The following is a 7835-nucleotide window of genomic DNA, read 5'->3' on the forward strand; positions in this document are numbered from 1 at the left end:
TGCATGTTCTGGTGGCAAAGGCACACACCAGGATCCATGGTCAGGGCCAGGCACAAAAAAAACCTCCTTTATTTGAGGCAAATCTCATCCTCCCTCCTGTGAAACCCCCTGCACACGTGTGGGGGTCACAAGCACTTAAAGGTGCACAGAATTCCAGTGCACAGGGAATTTCAGTTCACTCTCAGCTCCTTTAAGGCTCACAGAGGTTTCTCTTTTTTTCCCCCAGTGCTGATGCCATCCCAAGGGAAGGGTTTGGGTCTCAGCCAGCAGCAGGGAGTCAACAGAGATGTTCCCAGCAGAAATGTTTCCTTTCTTAATGATAACTGCTGGGTACCCAGTGCAAATCCACATGGTGTTTGCAGCCCAAGTTTTCCACTTCCTAGGCACTATGGTTTTTTCTGATTTACTTTAAGTCTTTTTGGCTTAGCTCTTAGTCTGATTTCCTGGTAAAAATCTCTTCTCAGAGTGATGGAAATGTGCCATACTCTGCTTCTGTCCAGAAAAACTTCTTAGCATGGGCTGAAAGACCAGTAGAGCCTTGATGTCCAGGCAGGAATATTCATGGGTGGAGGGGAGTTGTTCTCTTCTCCTAAGTAACAAGGACAAGGGGAAATGGCCTCATGTAGCACCAGTGGAGGTTTAGGTTGGATATTAGGAAAAATTCCTTCACAAAAAGAGTTGTTAAGCACTAGGACACACTGTCCAGGGCAGTGGTGGAGTGCCCATCCTTGGAGGGATTTTAAAGCCATGTGGATGTGGCACTTGGGGACAGGGGTCACTGGTGGCCTTGGCAGTGCTGGGGGAAAGGCTGGATTTGATATGAGAGGGCTTTTCCAACCTAAAACATTCTGTGGTTCTCTGGCAATAAAAAGTTGCCAAAGACCTGAGCAGCTCCTGGCAGTGCTGGGCTGTGCAGGGACATAAATGGAGATTAATGGCAGCTTTTGGCTGTCCTTTCCCAAAAATATCCCCAGAAAACTCCTGGGTCTTGCACATGGTGCATGAAGAGGACTGTTAACCTCTGTGTTGGGCCAGCATTTGGGAGCAGAGCCATGCTTTTAGTAATTTTCCAGATCTTTAATACAAAGTGACTGGAAGGGCAAAGTGCAGTCAATGAGGCTCTTCACCAAGGATTTCATCTGAGGCAGAGGAAATGGAACTGGGCAACAAAAGAGGATGGTGTTAACAGATTTTATTTTTCTTTAATGGAGGGAAAATTTGTAGTGTGTTAAAGAAGTTTAATTCCCCACAAAAAAAAAAAAAAGTGATTGTACTCATATAAAAGGAAGTTTAGAATTAAATCAAGAATGTCTGATGTAAATTTAAAACATCTTCCCTTACACAAGAAAAGTCCCAATAATGAAAATATTTGCCAGGATCAGGCTGTAACCTGACCTGGGATTTGCAGTCAAAATGTTTAGATCACTGGATTTAACTGTACTTTAGATCAAGAAGCTGAAAAATCCTTATTTTAAATAATTTGTCAAGTGATATTTTTTCAATTTTAGCTCTTTTCCCAAGGTTCATTCTTGCTGGTCAATACGCCCTTTCAAAGTTATTGATTTGCCTCTGGAAATCATCTGCCTGTGGAGCTGTGCTTTGTTATTTCCATAACTTAATCTGCAATTATGGAAGCAATATCAGGATTTCTGATTTATTTTTTCCCCCAGATTATTTATACTTTGCATTTTTAATATTAAAAAAACTAGCAAATAACATTCTTCCATTCCCCTGACTTATTGCATTACATTCCTGTCTGGTTAAATCTCACTTGGATACAGGCTGAAATTCGACTGAAATACCCAGAAATTGGATTTTTGTTACAGGGCTGCAGAATGGGAGCTGCACTGTGGCATGAACATCCAGGATGGGTTTGTGGTGACAAACAAGGTAATTTGGGCCCAAGGAGCTGTTTGTGAGATTAAATAACACACCAGCAATGTCAATCCTGCATCCCAGAGGAGTTTGGAGCTGCCCCTGCTTCAGCAGGAGCAGGAGTGAAGAGTAAACTAGAAAAAAATTGATATTCTATTCAGGACACAGCCAGGGCCAAGGAGACCTGCATAAAAAAAAAATACTTTGGTGTTTGGTTTAAAATGGAAAGGAGGGAGGAAGTAAAATGCATCATTGAATCCAGGCTGGAACGAGGGAAAGCTGAGCTGTGCCTCCGTGCTGGGCACGTGGAATTCATTTATGGGCAGGAGGGTGCCAGGTCTGCAGCTCCTCTGGACCATGGATTGCATGAGGATTGGTGGCAGGGCTTTGTTGGGTGCTCTGTCCTTGCTGGAAGTGACAGAAGAAGCTTCCAAAGCCACCATGGCTCACAGGATCTGCCTGCTGGGCAGAGGTCACTGCCAGGGGCTGCAGGAGGGGGATGCACAGTCCAGGGAAGACTTTCCTCTAGAATTGAAAGCGAAGAATGTGACTTAACAGCATGAGAAACAAAAGGCTAATCAAGGGATTTGGCTGCATGCAAGCTGTACAGCAGCTATTAAAAAGAAGTATTTAATTGGATATTTGTTTTGCTGTCAGCATGCTGGGCTTAAAAATATACAACTATTACCCTGAGACATCTGAGTGTGGAAAGGAGATGAGGCTGTGGAAATACTGAGGCATGGAGGGATTTTTTTTGGATAGCAGAGTACAGACTTTGAGGAGACAGGAAATAGGAAAAAAGATATTATAATTTCACATTTACCTGGTGAGCCACAGCAGGGCTTGTGGGGCTCAACAGCATCCACATTATTAGAATCTGCACAAGACTCTCCTGGACACCCCAGCCTGACAGAAACCTGGAGCTGAAATCTCACTGTGGATTGCTTGTGAGCTTCACTGCCATGGCAAACCCTGAGCCCTGGCACTGGTGCTCGTGAGAAAACCACAGTTTGGGAATTTTCTGTGGAAGAGGGATCTCAACTATGGAAATAAAATGTTAGAGTGGTTCTGTGGGCTGAACATGGAATCTGAAGAATGGTGAAGTGAAGGAAAGGCTCTTGCCTACCTGGCTGTTCCTGAGATTATAAACACATGGCCACTGCTTGTAAGACAAAATTGAAGCAATACATGTAATTTTGCAGCAGCAAATGAGTGTATAAGACATCAAAAACTGATGCAGTAGAGAAGGGAAGTGGTGCAGTGATCAGCCTGGATTTAGCAAGTGAACCTGAGCAGTGGAAATGCTGCAGATTAATTAAAATCTGCATCCAGCAAAGCCAGGGACATTGCCACGAGCTGGCTGGACCTGCCACACTTCAGGCAGCAATGGGAACATTTGCATGGCCATGTAACTACAAGAGGCACTGCAAGTGTGAAGTGTCTGGGCAGGGACACCTTCCACAAATCCATTTTAAGTTGATTAAAGAGATGGGGAGTGCATGCCCTGGATAGATGAAAGCACCTGACAGAGATTTGGTCATGGCTGAGCATCCTGGCAGCTCTTGTGCCACCTGGGAGGAAGGAAACTCATTTCAGGAGAGAAAAGGATGTCTCTGCTTTTAGGAGGGCAGCAGGGCATGAGAAGCCAAGCCATGGCTGGGATGTAGAGACTGAAGGTCCCTGCCACAAGATTGCTGGGTGATCCACTACCAAATTAATTTCATCAGCCTTGGCTTTTCCTTCTCTAAGAAGAAAAGTCCCCTGATATGCTCATGTCTATCTGCCCACGACAGTCAGTGCTGCAGGGTGTTTTTCCTCAATGGAAGTGTCAGAAGACAAAAACGTTTTTCTCTGCAGTTTGCTTCTTCCTCTCTGGTATATTGGAACATCCAAAGACCAAATTGAGCCCAGATTAATTTTTTTGTTTACTAAAGCAAATAGCCAGCTCATCACAGGGTGGGTGAGGTGCAAACCTCAGCACCTTCAGCCCCACACCTTCCTACTGTGCTTCCTCCTCTGAAGAAGGAGCTGAGAGCTGGGCACAGCAGAGCCCACACTTGTTTCTCCAAGTCCCTTTGCCCATTTGCCTCCACCCTGCAGATCATTTAGCATGAAGAAAGCAATCTTTTGCCTTTCATACTGAGAGCAGGGAGAGGGGTAATTGGAGCCTGGGAGGCTCAGGAGCTATGGAGCCATCTCAGCCCTCACAGGTCTCTGATGTGCTATAAAAGCAGAGAGGAGTTACAATTCCTACCCATTTCTTGCCCTGGATGATGATTTATCTTGTAGCTACATGAAAGCAAAATTCCTCTGATCTGGTTCTTTTGTTTTTTTTTTTCCCCGCACCTGATCAGGATGTGTCGTATTTCAGATTAAAGGGATTTTCTTTGCCAGTGCTGAAGGAAAACCTGTGTGTAACATTTAATTTTTCTGTCCTTTAAAATAATATCCCCTGTCAGAAGGGAGTTGTTGCTGTGCTGGTGTCTTGAGAAACTGGATGCTGAAGTGGATACCTGAAGCATCTCATGAAGGACCACAGAGAAAATGGTTTAGTGGATCTTTTTTAAGCTTCTTTGGAGGGGGAATGATGATTCATTTGTTGAGGAGTGACCTGGGATGGAGGAAATGAGGCCTGAGTTTATTCTGTTGCTAGAGATGCAGCAGGAAAATGAGTTACAGGCAGGACAACAAATTTGGTGGCTGCCCTGGGACATGTGGCCTTTGGGATGCCAGAGTGGGAAATGTCACACGGGGTCAGAGCCCTTCATCATCCCCTCCCCTGTGCTCTGGTCAACAAATGGCACTTCAGGGTGAGATCTGGGTAAAAGGGGCTAAATGGAGCTAAAAAGGGAGCTGCTGCCTTATTCTGGGATTTTTATTTTTACTCAGGTGACTCCTCAAGAGCTGGGTCCTGAACTGCTCTTGGGAACAGGCAGCAGCCTCTACTGCATGTCATCTCAGCTCTGTAATAGCATTACACCTCTGGAAATAGCCAAGATGCTCTAAAGTTGACATTTTCCCTTCTTTTCATGGAATATAATGGCACATCAAAGGCGTGGGCTGCATGAGAAACCCTCCTGGCAAGCGGCAGTGCCGCTGATGGGGAGGATGGTGCCTGTGATGTCTCTTTGTCTGCTGCTCCCCTCCAACTCCTCTCTATTAACAGATGCTTTTCAAGGCAAAGAGAGAGGCTGCACATAACCTGAACTCCCACTGCTTCAAGGCAAATCAGGCCCTTTTCTTTCAGCAGCCTTTGGAAGTGCAAGTCACACACTTGCCAAGTCTCACACACAGAGCAGGGGGAGCTGATCTGCCTCTTGCTTCTCCTCCTGGCTCATCCAGCATCCTTCACTCTGTCAGGAAAATTAGTCACAAACATCAGAGGTTTATGTCCAAAAAGGAGACAGAGGACTCCTTTTACTTTATTCAAATAAAGGGAGAGGCCATGGGGCATTCCCCTGGGGTCTCTCACATTTTTGGAGGGCTCAGCCTCCTTTTTATCCCAATTTCCCAGCCACATTTCCCTTCTCTCTTTCCCCATTGGCTGAGGTACTTGAGAGGTTCAGACTTCCCAGAATGCCTGATACCAAAGATTCCCCTCTAATGTATAACCCTCCTTTTTAATTTTTAGTTCCTATGGAATTTAGGGTTTTCCCCCATTGTTTCTTTCATCTTTTAATGTCCAATTTCATTTATCAGCCAACCTACAGTTTGTTTGTAAAGGCAAATATCTTTTTCCATTCATCAATGAATGGAATCCTTCCCATTGTTTCTTTTATTCTCTCAGTGCTGGTTTTATCTACCAGCAGACCCACAGCTTGTTTGTAAAGACAAATCCCTCATTCCCCTCAACTCCACTGCAGATTCAGCAGATTTGGCATCCAGGTGCGTCGAGGCAGAGGGGAAGTGGTGGCCTGGGGAGTTCCCTTCATGAAACAGTTTTGGGTGGTGAACATGGTGTCCTAAAATCCCAAATCACAGAAGGGTTTGGGTTGGAAGGGACCTTAAAAACCATCCAGTTCCACCCCCTGCCATGGGCACCTTCCACTGCACCATGTTCCTTCAAGGCCCGTCCAAGCTGGCCTGGAACACTTCCAGGGCTGGGTCAGCCACAGCTTTTCTGGGTGAGAAAATAATGATTTCTGCTTTAGAGATGCTTGAGATGATCTGTAGGACCAGATGAAAGAGAGGGGAGAAATCCCAGGAAAAAAATAAGGGTGTTGGTCCAACATGGGTTTTCCATGCTGTCACAGGAGAGCTTCAGCCAAGGGCCTGGAGAGCTTTGGTGTCACTGAGGCTGTGAGTGCTGTTTGTGTTTCAGGGCACAGAGAACACCCTGGCTCTGAACATGGATCAGAAGATGCTGCTGAGGAGCAGCTTGTCTCAGTAACAGATGCTCTGCTGCTCTCCTGAAGAAGCTCTCATTTGGGATGGGGATGTTGCAGCAGGATGTCACCAAATGCTGTCATGGCCACATTGTTCACACTGTCCTTGCAGCCCCTCTGTCAGTTTGTGGTGGCTCCTGCTGAGGCTGGACACTGAACCACTGTTTCAATGGTCTATTTAAAAGCACAGAGTCCTTTCAAAAATAGCAATGGCCACAAATGAAATAATTTGCTGGATACAGAGAAGAAGAGGCACCTAACTGCCCATAAAGCACATGATGTCCACCAGCAGCTCTAGAGTCCATAGATGAAATGCTGCTGTGACCTACTCTGCTGTGGCAGCTGAGCATTTCCCTGACAGCATGCACATTACATTTTTTAAAATAGATATGGCTGTGCCTGCTAATGGAATATTGATCCCAATATTACAGGGTGGGACGTGCCTGGGCTCATCTGACCCTTGCTGCTGGGCCAAAGGCTGCAGCTGTGGTGTTTCACCCCAGAGATACCTTTGGCCAGCTGGGTGCTGCAGCTGGGCGCACAAATCCAGGCATAGCAGGAACTCAGTTTACCTCTGGTGGAAAAGGTTCAGGCGATGGTGAAGAGAAAAAGGAGAGGATTCTGCTGTAGAGTTTTAATCCAGAGTTTTGTTCCAGGATCACAGACCTCTGAATCTTGTAACAGCTCCCAACAGAATCCAGACCTCGTGGTCCCGTCTCCTTTTGAGCCTGAGGACAGGGGGAGGGGAAGGGACAGGTGAGGGCCAGCCAGGTGTGAGGAGGGGAAGGCTCAAGGGATAAAGACACTGGGACAGGCCAATGAGCCCGGGCCTGAGGGGCATCTCTGGAACTTCTGCAACCACACCAGGACCCTGCTGGAATGTTAAGATTGATGGACAGCTCTCAGCAGGAGGGCAAAGGGGAAAGGAGAGGCTGGCACACCTGGGGGGTTGGGATAGGTGAAACAGGAAATGGTGTCACACTGCAACACCTGCTCACAGGCAACAGGATTTTTTTTGCTGCTCTTGAAAAACCTGCCAAGTGCCAGGGGAGTCATCACAACTCTGAGCAGCAGCACAGCCTTTCTCCAAAGAGACCAAGCAGCAATGTTTCATGACTTTATTTAGCTGTATTTATGAAAGACCTTTGCAGAGAACAGGATCCACCCTGGGAGCATCTTTGCCACCCTCATCTCACCTGCACAGCTCCCAGGGTTTGGTTTCTCCCAAGAATGGAGGAGCCTGGACCCTGGACTGGAGCACCCCCATGGACCCTCCACTGCTGTGCATTTGGATTAAGGAATTACCTGGGTAAGAAATAAACCTGAGAACTTGAAGATTCTTCCCTTGATTTACTGCCAATCCTTAGACTGAGTGTTGGTGGTGAAGGCAGGGGGAAAATGGTAAAAAAAAAAAGAAAGATATGGTTTGGTTCTGCTAAAGGAAGCAGCTCATGCCACCCTGAGCAGTGTAAATGGGGAGAGAAAAGTCTGCTCAAATCCGTGGAGTGATCCAACAGGACAATTCAGACTAATAAAGGCTACTCTGGGCTGTCCTGCAGGATGCTCTGCATTTCC

The sequence above is a fragment of the Molothrus ater genome, chromosome 6 (genome assembly GCF_012460135.2).
Source record: "Molothrus ater isolate BHLD 08-10-18 breed brown headed cowbird chromosome 6, BPBGC_Mater_1.1, whole genome shotgun sequence".
NCBI classification, from domain to species: Eukaryota; Metazoa; Chordata; class Aves; order Passeriformes; family Icteridae; genus Molothrus; species Molothrus ater.